Source organism: Talpa occidentalis, unplaced genomic scaffold (genome assembly GCF_014898055.3).
Source record: "Talpa occidentalis isolate TD23 unplaced genomic scaffold, MPIMG_talOcc4v2.1 talOcc4.2, whole genome shotgun sequence".
Classification (NCBI taxonomy): Eukaryota; Metazoa; Chordata; class Mammalia; order Eulipotyphla; family Talpidae; genus Talpa; species Talpa occidentalis.
Genome location: NW_023602073.1, coordinates 122,654,835 through 122,677,962, shown reverse-complemented (window position 1 = coordinate 122,677,962; position 23,128 = coordinate 122,654,835). Strand labels below are relative to the sequence as shown.

Genomic DNA, 23,128 nt, shown 5'->3' with positions numbered 1-23,128 from the left:
CGCTAGTGATCAAATAAAAGCCAAACCTTGTTACTGTTGCAGGGGTGATTTTCTCAACCCAGCCCTTGCCTTGGCTGACTCTTGCTTTTCCTGGAGTTTAGTAAGTCTATTGCAGGAGGCATGCTATCAATTTAGGATCCCTCTTCTTGTGTCTGGCTTGGGCCCATATTGGGAGTGATGCTCATATAGATTGGGAGGCTAAGGACACATCAATATTTTTTGGCTTTGGGACATCTGTGCCTTTTAGGCTGCTGTTTTGTGAAAAGTTAGGATTTTAGCTGTATTGAAGAAATTATTTGAACTGTATTTGATTACCTTGGAATATAAGGTGTTCAGAATAAAGACAGGAAATGCCTGTATAAAAAACAAAGGGATGTTATACAGATTTGGGGTATTCGTGAGTCTGCAAAGGCAAGACCATTATTCATTCCTGTGCAGTATGAAGCTGGGCTGCATGATGGGGTATAAACATTGCATTTGGAAGAAGGGGAACACAATTCGAATCACAGATCTACCTCTTACTAACTGTGGGATTCGATAAGATCACTTAAATTCTGAGCATGGGTTTCCTTTAAGAAGTTTTCTTAGTTCTCAAGCTATACAATTTTTACTTTAAAAAATAGTTAATAGCACTGGATACATGAAATGATACTGGGGAAGCAAGGAATATTAGGATAGTTATTTTTTTTTTAAATTTTTTTTTTTTTTTTCTAGAGGCATGTTTATTTATTCATTTATTTGTTTAGACATGCACTGGGTACAGTCAGAAGCGCGGGAGGGTGAGAGAATTCACCAGAGCGAGAGCGGGGAGCAGAGCAGGCAGAAGGACCGAAGCACACTGCTGAGGGGAGCAGTGGGCACAACAGGAGAGGTCTGCGCACCATGTGGGACCCTCCTCCGGTGGCCGGGGAGCAGCCGGGAATCGAACTGGCACCGCAGAGGCCGCGGGCAGCCTCGCAACCCAGCGCTCAACAGCTGCGCCACCGGGGAGGCCCAGGATAGTTATTTTTACATAAAATTTTGTTCTTGGTTAAAAACAAGTAAATCATGGCCCAGAGGGAAAAGGAATATGTATTAGCAGATGACTGCTTTTGGTGCCTGTGCATTTGCAGTTCCTGCAAAAAAGCTAAAAAGCACCTTTATAGGCCTATTTGCAATTATCCCAAAAGGCTGAGTATGCATACTTTAGAGCCCCATGATTTTTATCAGGCATATGATCCTAGCTGACAATAGCAGATTTAGCAAACTTGGTGTTTCACAGAGGTGTGGGCAGCATTCTACTCTGGTCTCCCAAGAACTCACCAACCCATTCCTTTTAGAGTTTTATGTACAGTTTCTCTATTAACATTGAGCCAATATTCTGGGAAAGTCTGTAAAACAAAAAGTCCAGGACGTGACTTGGACAGATTGCTGGCTGTCTTACACAGGCTGGATTTTATGAACTCTTCCATGTATGACAGTGTTTTGTTTTGGTTTTAATGTATTCGGTGGTGGAGGGATACTGAACTGAACCATTGTGGTGAGGCTGACAAAGATTTAATAGAGTCTTGGGAGGGCCACAGAGAGAGATTCATTATGCGCCAAGAGTGAGATTCCAATGCTGTATATTCAAAATAGGACACCATCATTAAAAATTGAGTTTATTGAGATGAAAATGCTTGAATTTATCAGCAGGTCATATGGGCAGATGAAATGTTATCTCAAATAGAACATTGTCACAAAGAAGTAGAGGAAGAAGGAATTATTGGGCTTGAATAATTCAATAAGGAATATCAACCCACCTCTGTAAGTTTCACCAGAGATGTAATTCCTGAGAGATTATTAACCCATAACAGTCTCTAAACTTCTTTTTTAGAAGCTAATAATCCGTTCAGTCAAAAATGTAACTGGGTGTTTATGGCTGTGTAAGTGATGGGCAAAATTATTCATTGTCTGCTTGGATATTGTCAAGTGTACAAACACATTCAGTCACATTCTTTATATTTCATAACCCTCTACTACTTGTGTTAGGTATGGTTCGGTATTTGAGGAGGATATTTGATGTAACATAAACTTTGAATTTTCTTTGAAGCTTGAAATGTATCTGCTGAGATATGCAGCAATCTTTAGTCTTCTTTGAGCATTTCCTGTTAGCCAACATTCTATTAAGAGTTTTATATGCATTGTTTTTATTTAATTCTTAAAACAACCACAGGAGGTAGATATTTTCATTAGTCACTTTAAAACTGAGGAAATTGAGACAGAGACATTAAATACCCTCCAGAGCCTGGGTCAATGTGCATGCAGCCCCACCTCTTTACCTCAGAACCACAGCAAAGGGCATTAAAACTGTCCAAGTGTTATGGGAATAAGTGTAAACATGGTGCAGACTGAATCTTTTTTTATAAAGAAAGAATAAAGTAACACAATTTGGTAATAATGATGTTTTGGAGGTGAAGTTTAAATATTTTTCTTTCACCAGAATAGACAGAGAATATTACCAAAAACCATAGCGAAGAGACTAAAACATAGCAGTGAGTCTATTTTATGCCAGTTTCTACTAAGTAACCTCATCCCCTTTATTATTTGATCTTCCTTCCTCTTTAACCATACCATCCTTCCATCTCCCCAATTTTGCACTAACCTATACTGAGAGTTTCAGGCAGTAGCCTGAAAATCTGAAATCGATGAAAAAGGGCCCTAATTTAGCTGAATTCCATTCTTTTCATCTGAAGAAGTGGCCTTATGTGAATAAAGAGAACTATTTTCTGAACAATTTGCTCCCAGGCTTGACCATGCCACTTCTCATTGGCCCACTTTTGTCCACCTCAGACAGTGGTAATCCAGGTAATGGAGTGAGGCCAAGGCCTTCACCACCTGCACCAGGTTATCTCCCCCTTTGAAATCTCTTGTGACTTTCAGTTGAGTTCTCCCTATGTAGGCCAAGCTGCACAGGCCCTATTATGGGTCTCTTTATCTGATCCTTGGGGCCTGTAATGAATCTCTTCCTTTCCCTCATACTCCTTTCACTTTGCTCAAACCTATCTCTTCTCAGCACTCACTTCCCATCTTGTTCTATTGAACAGCCCTTACTCTTTCATCTAAGCCATTCCCAGGTGTCATCCACTAGTCTTTCTACTGGGAAAGGACCTTTCCTTGCTTTCATTCTTCTTAGATCCTCCATGATCTGAGCAATAATTGCTTTTTGTTTTTTTGGTTCAATGCCCCCAACAGTGAAAACCTCAGAGAAGATGTTAAATTCAGTGTATTGTGTACTGCTGGTGTATTTATTATTCTGTGACATTTCTTGTAATGGTGGAGTATGTGGTTATGTTCTTTGCATTGTTATGTCCCCATATTGAATTTAAGATTTTAAACTGCTGGGGAACAGGAACCCTGTCTACTTTACTTCCTATTATAAGTACAGCTGTTTGAGTTGCACTGTGTGTATTTGGACAATTGAATTATACTTGGCTATTAGAGCCAATGAGATACAATTTAAAGAAAAACAAGATAATACTCATTTTTGGACTACTTCTATGGAATTCATTTATTTTTCTTTCTGTGTTTTGGCTAGCATATGTGAATTTTGTGGTAAAGTCATACAAATTCTAAATAATTAAATAGAATAGATTGAAGTGGTGAAAATTCCAGATTACATTCATTTTTAAATGAAAACAGTTGTATCACTTTCAAGTATGTATAGTGATATGAATCATTTACAAAGCATTAACAATATTTGTTTAAGAAGAACTACAATATTAGCATAGCCGTCAGGAGGCCATGTATTACAGTGAGCACAATTGAATCCCACTTTTGCCATATCAAATTTGTGTTCTTAGACAAGTCTTATACCTTCCAGATTGTTCTATGTTTGTCTTCTCCCAAATCAGAACTGAGGATTGAGTGAGACGCTGTAAACAAATCACTTAACATGTACACGTTGAGTACATGACACATCTTACAATTTTTTAGCTAATATTAATATCGCAACTTGCCTTTTAAAAGAGATCCTTCAAAAGCACACAATTTCTCTCTTCCTGTAATCTTGATTCTGTTTGTAATTCATTCAGCAAACTTCGTAATTCTTTAGTTCATTGTCTGAATGAGTCAGAAATTCCTTTTAAGAGATTGTTGTTAATATGAATAAGGATACTGCAGAATACAGAGAGATTTTTCTGTTTCCTCAGTTCTGCCTCCCCTGAAGTGTCCTGTCTCTTGTAAGCAGAGACTCATAGAGGCAGGATGTAGCAGTTTCAGGGCCTGTACTGGTTTTAGGGCCTGTTCCTCACACATCAAAGTCTACCGTGAGCCTCGGCTGGCAGTTCCTCTTCTCCTCCCACTTCCTTGGTGTAAAGGCAGGGATGAACACACTGGATAGAGATAAGAGATGGGCTTGGAACTCAATCTCAGGCCAATAGTGTAAAAATAAAAATGAGTTACTTATCAGAGAAAAAAATATTGTGCAATGTGGCAGGGTCTTTTGCCATAAGTGCGCAGTTTAAAGTTTGTTTTCTTTCTCTATTTTAATGTAGTACTTTCTTATATCATTGTTAATTTCTATACAATATGTGATTTCTCCCTTCTTTTCTCTCTGCAAAGATTGCTGTAAGAGCTGCCACTTCTCTTTGGAGATCTCTGAATAGTAGAACAAAGAGCTTGTAACTTTCTTTCCATGATATGAACATGGCCTTACATGTTCATTCTATCTCCTCCTTGACCCACAGACTTGACCACTGCTTCCCAGAGAACATAAACTCATGTTCTACTCGGCAAATCCAAGTTGACTTGGTGGGTTGTCTTTCAGCTGCCTAATTGCTGCTCTGTGTAATGAGGTCCCAGGTCTGGACCACAGTCTCTGAGTTCTCAGGAAAATCTGACTGAGTTGAAAATTGATAAAATGTGTCCTCTTTCAGATGGATCTTAAACCTGAGTAACTATAATGAATTGAATTCACACATCACAAAATCCCAATGTCCTTCAAGTCTAATTCCAGAGTACAGTCGTCTAGAGTTTAGATTCTAATTGGAGTTCTGGCGCAAAGGAGCCTGCCAGCTTAGCCAAAGTAGTGGTATTTAGGGGCTCAAGGATCTGAGGATGGGATGTTCATTTGGATACTTTAAAACATATGCATTCCATTTAGGACTTTGTGCTTGAGAATAGCTCTGACTCCTGTGCAGAAAGAACATGAAACTAACATACTCCTTTCAGCTGTATAAATATCATTTGGCAAAATATATGAGCTGGCATGCCAACAATCAGAATACAGTCTTTCATCTCCACCATCGCCTGAGTGGGGCTGTCTCTCTCTGTTTGCCCTCTTTTCTGGGCTTGCTTGCTTCCTTTCAGCCAATAGAATGCTAAGATGCAGTGGCATTAAAGATGAAGAGAGAACTGACAAGAAGATTCCTGGAGAGCTAACATCATAGCTTCTGTGATGCAGAGATAAGCAGAGGGTCTTTTGCCTGCTGTAGACATTGGTGCATTTCCCAAGAATTTTGACCAAAATTAAAGGACAATATTTGAGATGCTACCCAGGTGAAGTCCAAATTAAGTTCTATTTTTCAATCATTCTTTCATTGACTGATTCTCATATGGGCCAGATAGTCCTTCATCTGGGAATTGAGAATGACTATACTCCTAAAGTCTCCTCTAAGCACAGATGAGGTGCTGATTCTATTCAGTATCCAGTACAGAATTCATTGAAAATTCTTGGTTCATGATTCTCTCGGTGTCTCAGTCATTTTTTAATAATGTGAAAAATTCAGCTTCGCTCAATAAGTAGAAAGGTCTAAAGAACTTAATAATAGTAGTCTACTCAGAGCTCACCACTGAGCTCGTCACTATGTTAACAAACTTTGTAGCATCCTTGTGAGTTTGCTGTGGCACCACGGGGCCTCTAACAACACAGGTAGTTGCAGTACTGTACATAAGTGGGACTTTGACAGAGTTATTGCTGCTTTTAAATGATTGAATCAATCTAGGGGGAGAAAATAATAAAAATACTGTAAAACATGTGACAGCAATGCTATAACAATTAGGGTGCTTAATTGCAGAAAACTGAATCTACTCCACCTACTTTGAGAAGAAAAGTGTTTATTAAAGAGTATTGTGTTTCTGGGGCCTCCCTGATGACACAAGGGGTTAAGTGCCAGCACTATGAAGCAATCTACCCCCACGGTGCAGCAGACCTCTCCTGTCTCACCCATTGCTTCCCTCAGCAGTGTATTTCAGTAGATCCACCTGTTCTGCTCCCTACTCCTATCTCTGGTGAATCCTCTCACCCCCTGCACTTCTGGCCTATACCCCAGTTCTTACATGCATAGATAAAAATAAATCTTTAAAAAAAACCCTAAAGAATATTGTGTTGCTTACAGGAGTTCTAGAAAGATCAAGGGAGCAAAGTTGGATGCTACAAGCTAGGATAACTGTTCGACCATATTGCAAAATTATTTAGTGAAAAATCTCACTTTTATGGCTTTTCTGTCCTCCACTCAGCACCTGGGATCCCAGGGACTGCACACAGCTGTACACAGCTGCCTCAGAAGAATGAAATGCCTCCCTGAGCTTAGCAGTTACCTCACGATGACCTCACCTTGGCATCTTCTGCCTTCCAAGTCTCATTCTCATAGGAGTCCAGATCGTTACTTGTGGGGACTTGAACAAAGGCAGAAAACTAGGTAAAGAGGAATCTGGAATTAGTGGTTTTTAGTTCCCTAGCTTCTAAAAGGCAGTTGGGAGAGGACTGGAATGAGTGCCCTGTGATCCAAGCTGCATATCTGCCACAGGTATAAATGAACACGATGGTTGTAAGAAAGAGTAAGAGGTCAGTTTTGGCTGTGGAAAAATAGGCTCCACTCCATCCATGGTGAACATGGGATTTGAGGATGATCATATCTCAATAGACAGAAATGTGGGGGCCAGTCACAGTGGAGAAAATAAAACAAACAAAGGTGCAAAGATTCAGAGGCAGAAAAATATATGATAAGATTGAGCAAATAATGATAGTTTTTTGGAATATACTTTAACAAGTATTAAGAAGGAGGTACGGTTGGGAACTTGGGTTGTACCAAAGTGGCGAAGGACTTATGCTGGATACAGGGTCTCTGAGTACATGGTGACTGTTTTCTAAAGATTTCTGATTAAAAGCTAAAGGGAAAGTTGGAATTAGAAATGGAAAAAGTACTTGGGCATCTTCTTCCCTATCTATGTTCAGTCCTTGCTGACATCATCTGTGTCCTATGGCTTTAAAGGTGTCCACCTGCTAAAGACCCCTACTCATATATCTATCTGCTTACTCCTCATGATGAGAATATAGGCATCTCATTTTCAACATGTCCCAAATGGAACTTTTGGGTTCCTTCCACTTTATAGACTTACAATCTATGTATCTTAGATTCAATTATAGATTCAAACTTTCAATTCTCAGGATAAAAATCACAGTGTTACCCATGACTCGCCTCTTTGGGCCTCCCCGGTGGCGCAGCGGTTGAGCGCTGGGTTGCAAAGCTGCACGCGGCCTCTGCAGCGCCAGTTCGATCCCTGGCTGCTCCCCGGCCACCGGAGGAGGGTCCCACATGGCGCGCAGACCTCTCCTGCCGCCCGCTGCTCCCCTCAGCAGTGTACTTGGGTCCTTCTGCCTGCTCTGCTCCCCGCTCTGGCTCTGGTGAATTCTCTCACCCTCCCGCACTTCTGACTGTGTCCAGTGCTTGTATAAATAAATAAGTAAATCTTTAAAAAAAAAAGAAAAGAAAAGAAAAGAAAACCCCGTCTACTCTTCAAAAGGCATCCAAAGTCTGACACCTGCTCATCACCTCCTTCACCACCACCCCATTCTAAACCTGTATCACCTCTTGCTTAGATAACTATAGTAGCTCCTAACTAACCTTTCAGCTTCCAAACATTCTCCTCCCAGCAACCAGAGGGATTTTACAGCAAGTTGACTCTGATCATATCAATCCTCTGCTTAAACCCTCTAGTGGTTTCTCATCCTCAGATTAGAAACCAAGTGCTTCACACAGTTTGATTTGGCCCTACACAGTTGGGCGCCAGCTACTTCTCTGACCTCTCCCCTGTTATTCGCCCCCTTACTCACTGTATTCCAGCCTCAGGCATCCCGGTTTTCCTAGAACATCCCTAGTACAACCCTGTCACAGATGCTTGAAGGTAACAGGCTCCATTCTTTGCTGTTTCCTATGCTTTAAACACGCTTCTTTCTGATAGCCTGTAGCTGTCCCACTCACTTTACTTGACGCATCTGCTCAAACTCCACCTTCTTCTCCTCTTTTCCTGGGCGCTGCCTGTGGAGGTGGCTGCCATCTTTCATTTAGTGTCTTGGTTGCCCTCAGACACCTCGGGAAGAAGAGGATCATCAAAGACGGGACCAAGAAGTACATCCAGCAGCAGTCAGACCATTATGTCAAAATTAAGTATCACCAGCAGAAGCCCAGAGGCACCCATAATAAGGTGTGCAGAAGGTTCAAGAGCCAAATCTTGATGCCCAACAGGTGATGGGAGCAACAAGAAAACAAAGAACACACTGTTCAGTGGCTTCTGCAGGTTCCTGGTGCGCAAATCAAAGAGCATGAAGTATTGTTGATTGCAACGAATCTCATGTGCTCAGAGGGCTCACCAAGCCTCCTCCAAACAAGGCAAAGCCATTCCGGAAAGAGCAGCGCAGCTGACCACTGAGTCAACTGTCCCAACGCCGGAGCAGCGCAGACAACGAATGGCCAGGAAGCTCGTGTGTACCTCTGTTGTGTTAATAAAACCATGAAACTTCAAAAAGAAAAAATAGACTGCTCAAATTCCACATTGTCAGAGAGGACGGCTATACCTACCCTGCATCAAACACCGTGGAACTGTCTATTGTCGTTATTTTTGGCCTTATCTCATTTTACCACTATTTGTATTTAAATCGTTGACCCAAACCATGAGCTAAGACAGCACCTAGCATATAGTAAATGTTCGATAAAGCATTTGTTGAATGAATGTCCATCAAGGGCAGATTCATGATGAGGACACACTGTAAAATAAAGAAATAGTGAAGTGGTAGAGGATATTTTTTCACCTTCATATCTCTAGGTCTCACCCTATTACTCAATTCATGATTTGTAGCTGAAATTTTTAAGAAAGTCTTGACAAATATGACTATCACATGAAGCAATGCATTCACCAACACTGGATGTGGAGACCAAACAGGTGGAAACCGACAACTGCATACACTGATATTGTCCTCATTTTAAAAACGAGGACTATTAGGTTTAGCCAGATAAAGTTACTTCACTGGGTCACACAGCCGGAAAATGACAAGTGAGAACTTCAAATGGATCTGAGACTCTCCCAAGTTCCTTACCTTCTCCCATCACATCAAGCACATGAACACTAATTAAAATGCTCCGTAAAAGCGGAGCCTATTGCTTTTCTTAGTTGAGCAGCTGAACCAAAGTTGCCAGAAAGATTTAGGATGGTGCATCTGCTGAATTCAAGAGAAAAATGATCTGGGGTTTATTGTGGTTGTTGGTGTAGAAACACTACTATGGTAGTGCCTGTGTGTGTAATGATGAGTGTTTGGGTTAACGGTAATTCAGAACACAAATTTCTTCAGTGATTGAAGGATACATTCTGCAATGTCTGGCGGGGAGAAATCTGATGATGAGTGAACATGAATGGGAATGTTGAGGGAGATTCTTTATCAACAGGTGCAACCCTGTGTCTTATGTTTAAATGCTTTGTGTGCATTACTTGAGAATGGGAATAATTTAGAGGAAGCAGAGGAGATGGTTTCCTTAACTCAGTGATCTAGATTAACAGAAAGAGGATCCTACCCATGTGTTAAGAAAAATGTCCTAGAATAAGTTTTGCAGTTTTATGGCTCTTCACCCCCTGAGGGAGAGAAAAGAGAGGGGGTCTCCTCTGACCAGCCCTGAAGACACAAGCCTAGGTACAGCAAACTTAATACTGTAAGGAGATTGAAGTCTAAATGTTGAAAAGGAAGTATTTCTTGGAATGGAAGATTGCCCATTTCCAATTACTCTCAGGAAGAAAACAGAAGCACAGATTGTTTTCATTTGGAAAATGGAAGAGTAAGAGTTGACAACTGTATAGAAAGTATAATTAGGAAGGTTTAATTGTTCTCATTAATTGACAGCCCAAACTCTAACATATCTTCTAGAAAAGGTAGAAGATGTAACAACATATCATTGAGTTGCATAGAATTGTTTGTGAAAGAAATTATCAGCATAACATTGGCAATGAGGAATGCTCTATTTCCTCTGGACCTGTATGTATCAAGTGACTGGACGAGTTCAGGCAATTATCAGCACACCTGAAATTTTCTACTTACCTCAGTTATCGGAGCTCTCAGGTGACAGATTTTTGAACCTAGACTATTACCAGAATTTGGAAAACTGTTCACTTAACAGGGGTAAAAATAACCATAGAGAAAATGTGTTTCTACTCCTTGCTGAAAAACCTTGTGCTCTAAACTCCTTACCTTTTTCAAAATAAAGATGTTCATGCCTCATACCTGGAGATTCTGATTTAGTAGATTGGGATGAGACAAGAAATCTAAGTTTGTTAATTTTGATTTTCAGCCAACTTTGGGGAACACAAAACCATTGTCTTTTCCTGGGATATGGCATGCAGTGGGCTGTTTAAACAAACCCCAGTTCTCATTTGTTTTCTTAGTATTTTTCTAGCAGTAGTGGAAACCAAACAACTCCGGTTCCTTGAAAGGTCCAGTTGACTACCACACATTTCTATGTGTTAATATGGTTCTGAACTTTGCACTGGAAAATTTGACCTGGGAGCGTGAAAATTTGGTGTGAAGTGTCTATTGCACTCCAGTCTCAAAACACCTGCAGTTCTAGCATAACGTGCCTCTTGTCTCGGGATAGAATTCATCACTGGCTCACATGTCTCACAATCTTAAAAAATTGTACCTTCACGTCCTTCTTTTTCCTCTTTCAATATGATTATTCTGTTCTCACTCAAGACTAGAATGTACATGTCTCCCATGGAAAATAAATAAAAAATACATACATACATGGATGCCAGCAGCAAGCAAACACCATATGTCTCTTGAGGAAATTTTGAGTGTGATTTCAGACTTACTCCATAACAACTCTCTTTACTCAGCAGAGAGCACAACATTCAACCTTCTCGTGGCAGGATTTAGTATTCTTTTTCAAAACTACATATCAAAAACCCACACACAATGGAAACATTCCCTCTCACTGCGGCATCAAAGAAGACAGAACTTGCATACGGGCTTTCTGAAATGAAGTCTTTTCATTGCAACCTCAGATATGCTCTCTGGGGATCATTGACTTAAAACCATGAAGAAGAGGGTGAGGGGCCATCATACCATTTCCATTAAAAGCAGTTGTTGAAGACCATATTCCCATTTTTTTTCTCTTCTTCCATATTCCCAGTAAAGCTTGCATTCCAATAAAATGAGGCTCCCTGCAATAGGCCAGACAGTTCTGTTCTTCCCCCTAATGCCAGTTGCTTTTCAAGTGGGTGGTGGGATAACTAAGAACATTTGTTACTAGAGCAGAGTCTCTTCAAAACCCCTAAAATTTTCTTTATGTGGGGATAGTTTTTTCTCTATTTAATTTAATTTAACTTCTTTGGGGAGAAGGGCAGTGGTCAGTTAAAAGTTACAATCCATCTAAATAACCAAAGCGAAATAGGAGTAGAGACTTTTCCATTTAACACATGAGTTCTGTTTGATTGACCTTATCCTGTATACCAGGAAACACATAAAGCAGTGTAGCGACTCATAAGTAAATATTTGTATTTATTGTATTGTTTTTCTTTGGTGCAATTGTCCAACGCAGTGGTAGGCAGACTTCTAAGATGGTTCGCAGTGATGTCTGCCTCCTTCCACTCGTGCCCTGGTGTAATCCCCTCCCTTCATGAGAGCTGGATCGAACGACTTGCTTCTAATGAATAAAACTTTACAATTAGCTTACAAAGGACTGTGACTTCCATCTTGCTAGCACTCTCTTTTATGGGCATATTCTGTTGCCCTGTTGTGAGGTGCCCTATAGACAAATCTCTGGGGCAAAGAATGGAGGGAGGCCTCTAGCCAGCAACCTGCAAGGAAATGAATGAGTCCTGCCAATTCCCCCAGGAGTGAGCTAGAAGCCAGTCTTTCCTGGTTGAGCCTTGAGATGACTACAGCCTTGTAAGAGATTCAGAGCTGGGAGACCCAGCTAGTAATGTCTAGATTTTTGACTGATAGAAATTGTGAGATAATTTGTTATAGGGCAATAGTTAGTTAATACATATACATTTTTTTTTGCAAATATTATCTTTGAACAGAGACATAAAAAAAGGTATTCAAATCAAAAGAGCACAGTTCACTTTATGAATTTTTATAAAGGAAATGGACATATATAATTACCATTCAAATAAAACAAAATAGCACATTGTCAGTATCCCAGAAGCCTCTCTGTATCTCTCAAATCATTAACTCCCTTTGTAAGATAATCATTATTTTGATGTCTATCATTATAGGTTAATTTGCCTGTTCTTGGGCTTTATGTATTTGGAATCAAGCCTTATATACTCTTTCGTACCTGCCTTTTCTTCTCTAATCATTGTTTTTGATAATCATCCTTGTCGCTTGAGGTAGCAATATTTCATTTCTATTTTTGCCATGTGCCACAATTTTTAATCCATCTACTGTTGATGGGTGGTTGGTTTCTACTTTTACTTTTTTTTTTTTGCTTTTTTACTATTTGTTAAAAGTAATGCTGCTATGAATAGTCCTATACATGCCTTTTGATGCATGTATTTTGCATTTCTGTTGGGAATAGCATTTACGTGCCAGTGGCTATGTTTGTCTATGTATTGTGTTTTAGGAGATACATCTAATTGTTTTCCAAGGTGGATGTACTAATTAGATCATCATCAGTAGTGTGTAAGAATTATAACCTGTCCTTATCCCAATTCACATATGGTATTGTCAGGTTTATTTTTAATTTTAGTCAATCTTAAGTCTATGCAGTAGACTTTCATTGCAGATCAGTTATTATTCTAAAAATTAATGACATTGATCACTTTTTCATAAGTTTATTGACATTTGTATTTTTCATTCATATATCAAGATACACTGTTATCTTTTTTAGTAAAATTTTTATCCTCTAGTGTAATATTAAGATAGATTAAAAAAACATGAATATTCAGTTGACTGAGCACCATTTGTTGAAAGATGTTTGCTTCTACTTCATTGCACATGTGGTATATGAGCGTCCTAGAACTGTCCTAACAAAATACCTACTGTGTGACTTTAAACAACAGAACTCTGGTGTTTCAGTTCTGGAGGCTAGAAGTCCAAAATCAAGTTGTCAGCAGGGCCAGGTTGCCTCTGAAAAGCATTACAGAGTCTCCCTCCTTGCCTGTTCTAGCTTCTGGTAATGCGCTGGCAGTGTTTGACATTCCTGAGCTTGCAGCTGCAGCACTTCAATCTCTGCCTCCATTATCAACTGGTTTTCTCCCACCATATGTCCATAACTGTGACTGAATGTCCCTATAATTACAAGGACACCAGTAGCCCTGGATTAAAGGCCCATCCCATTCCTGTAAGGAATTCCTTCCTTTTAACTGATTGCATCTTCAACCTCTCCCTTACCAAATCAAGTCATACTCTGAGATACCAGGAGTTAAGACTTCAGAATATCTTGGGGGACACAATTCAAACTGTAAAAGATATTTTTGTTATAAATCAAGTGATAATACATATGTGGACCTGTTTTTGGACTTTCTATTTTATCCCCAGGGTTTCTACTTTTTTTTTTCATTGTACTACTTTTATATTCTTGTCACACCCATCCTGTCTAAATTACTGTATCTTTTAAATAAATCTTCATATCCCAATAGTGTTGTCTTCTAACCTCACTATTATTAGTTGCTCATCATCTTATCTTGAATTTCGTTTGTGGAACAATTTTCTTTTTACCTGAAGAATTCCATTACTATATTTTTGTGGGTTTTTTTATAATTTTTTTTTAAGATTTATCTATTTATACAAGCACTGGGGTACAGGCCAGAGGCACGGGAGGGTGAGAGAATTCACCAGAGACAGAGCAGGGAGCAGAAAAGGCAGAAAGACAGAAATACACTGCTGAGGGGAGCAGTGGTCGAGACAGGAGAGGTCTGCCGCACCATGTGGGGATCTCCCTGGCCGGCCGGGAATCGAACTCGTGCTGCAGAGGCTGTGGATAGCTTCACATCACTGCGCTCAATCCGCTGCACCATCAGGGAGACCCCCATTACTATATTTTTGAACAGGTACACTGGTAACAAATTCTTTATTTTCCTTTCAATTTTGATGAATTTTTTTTTCCAAATACATAATTCCAGATTGGAAATTCATTTGAAAGATACAATTCCATTTTCTGGACTTCTATAATTTTTGTTGTAAAATCAAATAGAAACTTTATTGTTGTTTCTGTAGAGGTAATGTGTCTCTTTGGCTACTAACTGGAATTTTTGTCTTAGATTTTTCTGCAATTTTACTGAGATGACCAGGTTTAAATTTCTTAGTATTTAACTTTCTTTGACTTGCTGGAGTTTCTTGAAGAGATTTTACATCTTTCATCAGTTTTAGAAATTTAAATTGGCCTTATCTTCTTTCTCCTCAATTGGGGATTCCACATTATGTGCATCATATCATTTTTTCTGTGTTCCATCTGTCTTTTGTGCTTTTCTATATAGTCCATCCTTCTTTCTTAAGTGCTCATTCTGATACATTCTAATACTTGCAATCTAGCTAAAAAAAATTCTCTCTTCAGCTCTAGCTCATCTTTTGTTAAGTCCTTCTTGTGAGTACTCAGATTTTGTGATTTTATTGTTCAGTGAAAGAATTTCCATTTTTGTCTCTTTTTAACCATGTAGCAGTCCCTATGCTATACGCTTTATATCCCTTATCTCATTTGAATCCTTATGAATACCTATGAGTTAGTTACTATTACTATCTGTATTTTCAGAGGAGAAAAAATAGACTCAGCAAGAGATGAAAATGCCAATTTTCACACAGCAGTGAATTGGTTATACTAGAATTCAAAGCTAAGAAGTCTAACGCCATGAGCTTTTGTAGCTATGAAGTCATCTTGCTCCTAGGAAGTGCATGGTTACACAGTAACAGCAGTCAACATTTTTATAGGGTTGATTATATGCCTGACACTCTTTCAAGCACTTTCCATATAACAACATAGCAAATCCTCACAATGACCTTGAGGTCAGTTCTATTATTGTTGCCCTTACACTGTTGAGAACATGGAGGCTCAGAGAAGCTAAAGCAGGCTTCAGGTTTCACAGCTACTGAGAAGTCAGGGTTCCAAATAAGGAAATCTGTCCCTGAAGTCCATGCTTTCAATTACCATACTACACTGCCTTCCAGCAAAATCAGGGAGTTAAGATAGATAGCACAGGGAAGCCAGTGAATGGGATCTCAAATGTGATCACTGAAAAGAGTAGATAAAAGTCCTTAGAAATAGTACAGAGGGAAAGGTAATTTGGAAGAGCAGAGTGGGTAAAAAATATGAGTTTGATAGAGGACATGGGAGAAAAGAAAAAGGAGATAGAGGATTCATTAAATAAATTATGAATAGGAACACGCTGCACACAGCTTGGGAGAGCGGATTCTCTGGAATGTGGTTTGCACAATCATAATGTGGGGGACACAGCTGTCAGCAACACAGTAAGAAGAAGCAGAGGCTGGGTCCTGGCAAGTCTTTAAGGTCAGGAGGTTCTGGCCACTATGGCGGCAGGGAAGACTTGGCTGATAATTGCTAGGTTTGAAAGATAACTATCAAGGAGGCATACATGGTTAGGAGGTCCACAGGGGTCCCAGCAACGCAGTGGGAATCTGAAAACTGGAATTGAGTAAGTGGGGGGTAAACTGCGTTAACTCTGAGCTGTAATTACTAAACCACTTCCCACGCTTTCTCAAAACACTAAGATATATATTTAATAAATGTGTTGGGGAGTTTACGAAAGGCATTTTGTTTGTAATAAGTGACATTAGGCAAAGTATTCCTGTCAGCAAACAGGACAGCCATTTTTATTCCTGTGTTGCTGCATGTAAATAAATCGCTCCTTTTATGTAACCCAGTTTGAGATTCCTGTAAACACTGGGGAGAAAGAGCTTGTTTTTGAGTTTTCTTGAGACAAACCACATGAAGAACCCAGGCTCCAGAGTGGCATCTGGACCCCTCCCCCATCATGGAAATGCAGAACTGAAAATGACTTGTAGTAGAAGAATTAATAAAGGAAACCATCTCTGTCAATTAGCCCGCCTCAAAAAGGCAGAGTAGAAAGCACCCGACTTCTCTTTGGTAAACACTCCAACATTCAGCATCCTTTATAGTTAGAAATGTTCAAATCTAAATCTTTCTGTTAAGCTGAAGTCTTTTCCTCTGTGCTCCAGGGAAACAAAGAACATGAAAACAGATTGCTAGTCCAGTTAGGTTCCTGCTTTAATCTCACTCGTAATCTCTTTCTTCACAACCCACAGCAGGGTTTTTAACCATATACTTATTTATACATGTATTTATTTGTTTCTCATCACTTCATTATAGTCTAGTGCCCCAATGGCAAGAAGCCTGCATTGCAAACGCAGAACTATGCTTGAAAAAATGAGAAAGAAAGTAAGGTCTACCATTTTGAATCTATCATAGTTCTTTTTTAATGCCAATGCTATAAAGTGGGCATTTAGTTTGTATCTGCCACTGTTACTGCTGAATGCCATCAGTAATTCCATCTGCTCCTAACTTGACTTCCTTCACTGCATCTCCAGAGATTGCTCAAAATAACACCCCAAATTCTCTCTCCTGGGCTGATGAGGTTCCTAATTAGTCTTCTGTTTTTCCCTTACTAGTCAATGCCACATAGGCATGAACAGCTTAAGATTTAAAAACATTGCATTGTAGACTAGAATGAACCCTGAGATAACAGGACTAGAGTTAGAAACATGATTATGAACTCATGGTTAGCTTAATATAGATATTGATGGATCCATGTAAATATAATAATAGACACGTGCAGCCATGGTTTAGTATGTGTATGTACACATATGTGTATATTTAGTGTGTAGATAGATAGATCGATCCAGGATCTGTCTGCTAAGAGGAGATGGAAGCATTATATCTCAGTATCAATGAGCAAAGCCCTCCCCCAAATCATGGTTTCTAACATTATTATCTGAAAAAATTAATCTCTGGTCTTTTAGAGAAATAATTGGTCCTAGAGCTTGGTTAGGGAATATACAAGATAACCTGAATCATCTTACAGTGCCCATAAATAAGAGAATGATCAAATGAAATGATGTGGGTATGTCAAAGGGACATATGAGTCTACTGAAGGAGATTTATTTTTTTAAAGATTTATTTATTTATGCATTCAAGACCTGAGGTGTAAGCCTGAGGTGGGGGTGTGGGGAGTGAGAGGATTCACCAGAGACAGAGTGGGGAACAGAACAGGCAGATGTACTGAAATACATTGCTGAGGGGAGCAGTTAGCGAGATAGAAGAGGTCTGCTGCCGGCTGGGGATCGAACTCATGCTACAGTGCCTGGTGATAGCTTGATAGCACTGTCTTTAACCTCTGCGCCACTAGAGAGGCCCCTACTAAAGGAGATTTAAAGGCCAAATGGTACCATTTATGGATCAAAATAAATAGATTGAATTATAACATGCAAAACAAATTAAAAAAACCACTGCACATAGTCTAGATATATGATTCAATTACCTAATTAATTTATGAAGCTGTGGGAAACACAAATCTATACAGAACTCCATGTAATTTTTGTACACCACCCTCAAGAAGATGGAGCATTAACAGCCCAATCTAGATATGGACTGTGCTCAGTGACTTGCTTCTAAAGAGTTGGTTAAAGAGAAACCTGGTAAACATCATCATTGACAAGTCATGTTGGTAGCACATGTCCTTATGTGCTGTGTTGAGGATGACATCTACCGATGTAGTCTTTCTCCCCAAAACCTACAGTCCTTGTATAATTATGATGAAAAACACCAAACAAATCCAAACTGAGGGTTTTTCTACAAAATACATGACCTGTATTCCTCAGATTGCCAAGGCCATCACAAACAAGGAAAGTCTGTGAAATTGTTACAGTCCAGAGAAACTGAAAGAAACATAATGGCGAAATATAATGTGGTGTGGGGGTGGGGGATGGAATCCTGGAAGAGAAAAAGGGGAAAGCTAATAAAATACAAATACATAACTGATTTTAGTTAACAATATGTTAATATCGTTTCATTAAGTTGTGACAAATATACAAATATACCATAGTAATGTAAGATGTTAATAACAGAAGAAATTGGAAATGGGGCAGATAGAAATTCTCTGGAATTTTAAAGCTATCCTAAAATTAAAAGAATTTTTGAATATTATAAAATACAAATATCTCACTTGAAACTGTCAGTGATGTAGGTCAGGATAAACTCAGGTCTGTTCTAGGTCTTCTAGCTGTGCTTTCTCTGCTTTAGCATGTGTGACTCAGATTAAATGAATTGTTGACTCAGACCCAGAAACTTGCCTCTGACCACACAGACACCTTCAGAAGTTCTATTTGGCCCTGATTCTTACACTGATTCTTCCTTAAATTTACATCACATAGCAACTCTGTGAGCGAGACTGCTCTATCCTCATTTTCTGGTTGAGGTTCTTCATAAAAATGATACCATTGAACTAAAATTACACAAAAAAGTGACATTCTTAGATTGATGCATGCCAAAAGTACTTGTTGATAAACTGTTTTGTTGAAAAACTCTAGTTCAAGGTACTGTTGTGGATTCAGGGAACACAGTAGTGAAGAAAGCTCCCAACTACCTAGAGACACATGCTTTAAGCAGTTCCAATCAGACACTCTATTGCATGAAGCCACTGATGATTTGAATTTCTGCTTAATTCCTCTCCTTTCCTTTTTTTTTGTCTTCCTCCTTTTTCTTTTTGCAATGACAACTGTAATTAACCTGACTAATGTGGGTATATAAACATAGAGGGACCTCCCTCTATGGTGGTGCAAGGGGTTAAGATGCAACTTATGAAATTGTCCGCAGCCTCTGCAGCATGAGTTCGATCCCCCGGCCAGGGAGCTATCCCATGGTGCAGCAGACCTCTCCTGACTTGCCCACTGCTCCCCTCAGCAGTGTATTCTAGTCAGTCTGCCTGTTCTGTTCCCCACTCTGTCTCTGGTGAATCCTCTCACCACCCCACCCCCCTCTGCACCTCTGGCCTGTACCCCAGTTCCTGTATGCATAAATAAATATATATTTTTTAAAAAAGGAAAAGAACATTTGAAAACCCATAAGAAATGCAAATTTCACTGAAAGGATGATTTTCTAACAGAGAACTGATCAAGCTAAGGAAACTGTCTTTGTCAACAGTCTAATTGCCATTACTCAAGGTGTTCAATAGAGAAAGAATATGAAGGGAATGGTTTAAAACTTCTTTTAAACCATGATTATTTCTCAATTATTAGATTATAAAATTATATTTAGTGGGATAGTAACAGTACTATTTTTTAAATGAAATAGAAAAAGAAGAAGAGAAATTATTTGAAATACAACATTTGTGAAACTTTTAATTTTTTTTTAATGTATGTGTGTGTGCTCACTGGGTTGCTAAGACATATTTCTTATAAGTAATTATGTATATATAAAAGTTGCTGGTTTAAGTAATTGGTCTCCAAATCTTAGTTGGACTTTAAACCAACCAAGAGATATTCCCTCTTTTGTGAAATGCAACCACACACTCTCTTTAGTGAATAGAGAAAAATATAAACCACTTAGTGTTTTTCACTAATCTAGATTTATTCAGTTTAAAGGATCATCCTTTAGTCTAAGATTATGTCCTAAATGTTCTGTCTTTTTATAAAATGTAGGATGGTAGATAATATTTCCAAACATGGCCACAAAAATAACTGCCCATCTCACATGACCTTTTGCAATGTGACTTTGTCACTTTTCCATCAAAGGGTGGAATTTATTTCCCCTCCCCTTGAATCTGTCTGGCCCTATAAACTGCATTCAGAAATGATGCTGTTTAACTTTCAAGGCCAGGCTATAAGATATCTCAACTTATTCTGGCATTTCATAAAATCTTTTTTCTTGTAATCTAGCCACCATTTGGTGAGGAAGCTGAAGTAGACCTATGGTGAGATCCATTTGGAGGAGAAGACTCCTGCTAGTTGCCAAACTGATGTGTAAGTGAGGCTCATTTTGATCTTCCAACCACCCACGTGTCAACATATGATGCATGAATTCTCACCTAACCTAAAAATTGTGGATTATAATGAATTACTGTTGTGAGTCATTAAGTTTTAGAATGGCTTACTATATAGCAATAGACAATGAAAGCATCTGATGACAATAGACCCCAGCCAGTTGTTTTAATGTTTAAATGTCCACTCTTGGCAAAATAAAAATGGGTGACCTGATGTATGTCCCTCTTTTTTTTTTTTTTTCTTAACCTCCTTGTTCTATAAAATTGGGGCCCTGGAAACCTCTTAACTAGACTTTCCTTTCAATCCTGAGATTCTAGGAGATAGCTCCTCTTCTGTGAAATGTAACCACACACTCATTTTGTCTTTCTTTTTTTTATCAGGTGAATGTTAGTTTACAGCCCATATATGATTTTGGGAAATAGGTCCACACTGCCTCAAATGTGTGTCACCACACTACCCCCAACCAAATACTCTTATTGTCCTTGCCAGATGGATTAAATAGTACTTCTCATTGTCTTCTCATAAAATTAGGACATTATAACTATTTTAGCATTTCTCACACTATTGTTTAAGACTCTACACTTGTATTTGCTGAAATACTTGAGGACAGGAACTCTGTCTCATCCATCCTTGTCTCCTCCTCATCATCGATATTAGTGCTAGGCATGTAGTATATTCTTTTTTTTTTTTATTATTTTTTATTTTTTTTTTTTTAAAGATTTATTTATTTATTTATACAAGCTCTGGGTACAGTCAGAAGCGCGGGAGGGTGAGAGAACCCACCAGAGCCAGAGCGGGGAGCAGAGCAGGCAGAAACACCCCGAAGTACACTGCTGAGGGGAGCAGCGGGCGGCAGGAGAGGTCTGCGCGCCATGCGGGATCCTTGCCAGCGGCCGGGAATTGAACCAGTGCTGCAGAGGCTGTGGGCAGCCTCGCAACCCAGCACTCAACCGCTGCGCCCCCGGGGAGGCCCCATGTAGTATATTCTTAATAATGATCTAGTGGAACTCAATTTTAGCTTCTTTTTAAAGTAAATTATTTTGTGTTATCTTTTGTTTCTTTCAATAACGGGCATGCTAGGAAAGAGCGTGCGCATGTGCTGTCATGTGCAAATTTCTCTGGAAATGTAATGAGAAGAGAATAAAAGTGTTGAGAATACAGGAAAAGGAAAATCACCACATCCATGAATTGAGTTGTATGTCATTACTCTTAAATATATCCCCAAATTTCAACTTACTATAGTCTTGGAAACAAAGGGGTATATTTTTATTTCACCACTCAAGAGCTTCTGCAAAAAAATTGAAGTTAGAATTTTCAACCTAAATCTTTCTATTGGCAATGGAGAATCAATAAAATGTTTTCCATATTAATGCTTATCCTCCCAGTTATGTGGATGTATTGTATTGTCTGTGTTGTTCACAATGGAGCCTAAAACAGAACAATTTTATTTGATATTTTTCTATATTTGATGTAATTAAACCAATAGTAAGTGAACCACCCATTGATTATATTGAAACCATCTACTGATTAGACAGGTTATAAAATTTAATCCTTTAATTAAAATACCTATTTTCAAGTTACTGAATACTGTAATTATTCACTGCTGTGAGTTTCTTGCTATTAATAGAGTTACCAACTTCCATTTAAAAGACTACTAGAAGTGACTATAGAGGAAGGGAAGAGGACCTGTTGAATGTCGTGAAATTCATTTTATGCCCACAGATATTTATCTTCAGAAATTGTGTCTGTGATGATGATAATCTTGACTTTACCAGTGAGTATCTCAAATACATTTTCTCTTCAGCTGTAGGAGTTTATGTGAGTCTGAAAAGCTGAGCTGCCCAAATTGTAGAATGTGTAAAGCTGGGCTGAATCTACTTCTGCTGAACTGAAAATGACTAATTTTTACCATCGTTTAAAGACAAAGAACTTTTGTAATAATTAAATTCTGCTAGTAATTGTAAACCATTAGATCTCTTATCCTTTATTAATCAAATACAAAGGATCTGCTGGTTTTATCTAAAATTTTAAGATAGAGGAAAATTATTATGGGCTGGAGAATAATTTTGTGGCTTGGTTCCATATTATCAAGAGATCTGAGAACATCACTGCAATATTCTTCCCAAAGAGTTCATTCTTAAAGAAACCAAAAGGAGAGGAAGTGGGAATAAAGATTGGGCAATTCTCATTTTTGTAATAAATCCTAGGTTAGCTTTGACTTTCTTGGATCTGATGATTCCCGATCATAAGAAGAGACATCTTTAACAAATTAGGAGCCTTGTGGTGGTTGAGTAAAGGAATTCCCTGTACCATTTGAATGTATTAAAACATTTTCTTGAAAGAGAAAAGGAAGCATTTTCTTAAAAGGGAAAAAGGAAGCATTTTCACTTTAGATGTTCAATTTCTCAATTTTTCAGCCACATTTTTTTGAATCTTCACACCACTGGTGTACTGAAAGAAGGAATCATTTCCACAGTCTGGTCTCAAGAGTTTGGAGGTGGGAGTTATAAATTTTTTTTAAAGATATTGTATTTGTGCATAAATTCTAACACATGATAATCATTTTGCATTATGAGATGAATACCATCACTTTGTATTAGTAATTTTCAATTAGATATCTATATATTTTACACATTGAAATTAGTATTATATTAAGTCAAGCTGAGTAAAAAAATAATTCCGAAACAGGTAAAAATAAAGCTGAAATGACTTATGCTATACAGCGCTGTCACTAAGAGGTTTCTATAAAGGGGTAATACATAGAATGCAAACATGGAAAAGGCAATTTTTCTATGGTTTTCATATACATAAGGACTCACGTAAGATTATATTGTCACTTAGAAGAGGTAGACAGACATCACAACTATTGATAGAGAAATTCTGAATTTG

The 23,128-nt window shown here is 38.6% G+C and overlaps 1 long non-coding RNA gene across 1 annotated transcript in view; it reads left to right on the top strand.

Annotated features, from left to right (window-relative positions):
• Positions 1–22,728, top strand: part of LOC129146236 (uncharacterized) — a 107,920-nt gene extending 85,192 nt beyond the window's left edge. The window contains exons 2-3 of the long non-coding RNA XR_008552771.1: positions 20,135–20,218; positions 22,657–22,728. This is a non-coding gene — a long non-coding RNA (uncharacterized LOC129146236). The remainder of the gene's footprint in view (positions 1–20,134; positions 20,219–22,656) is intronic.
• The last annotated feature ends 400 nt before the right edge of the window (positions 22,729–23,128 follow it).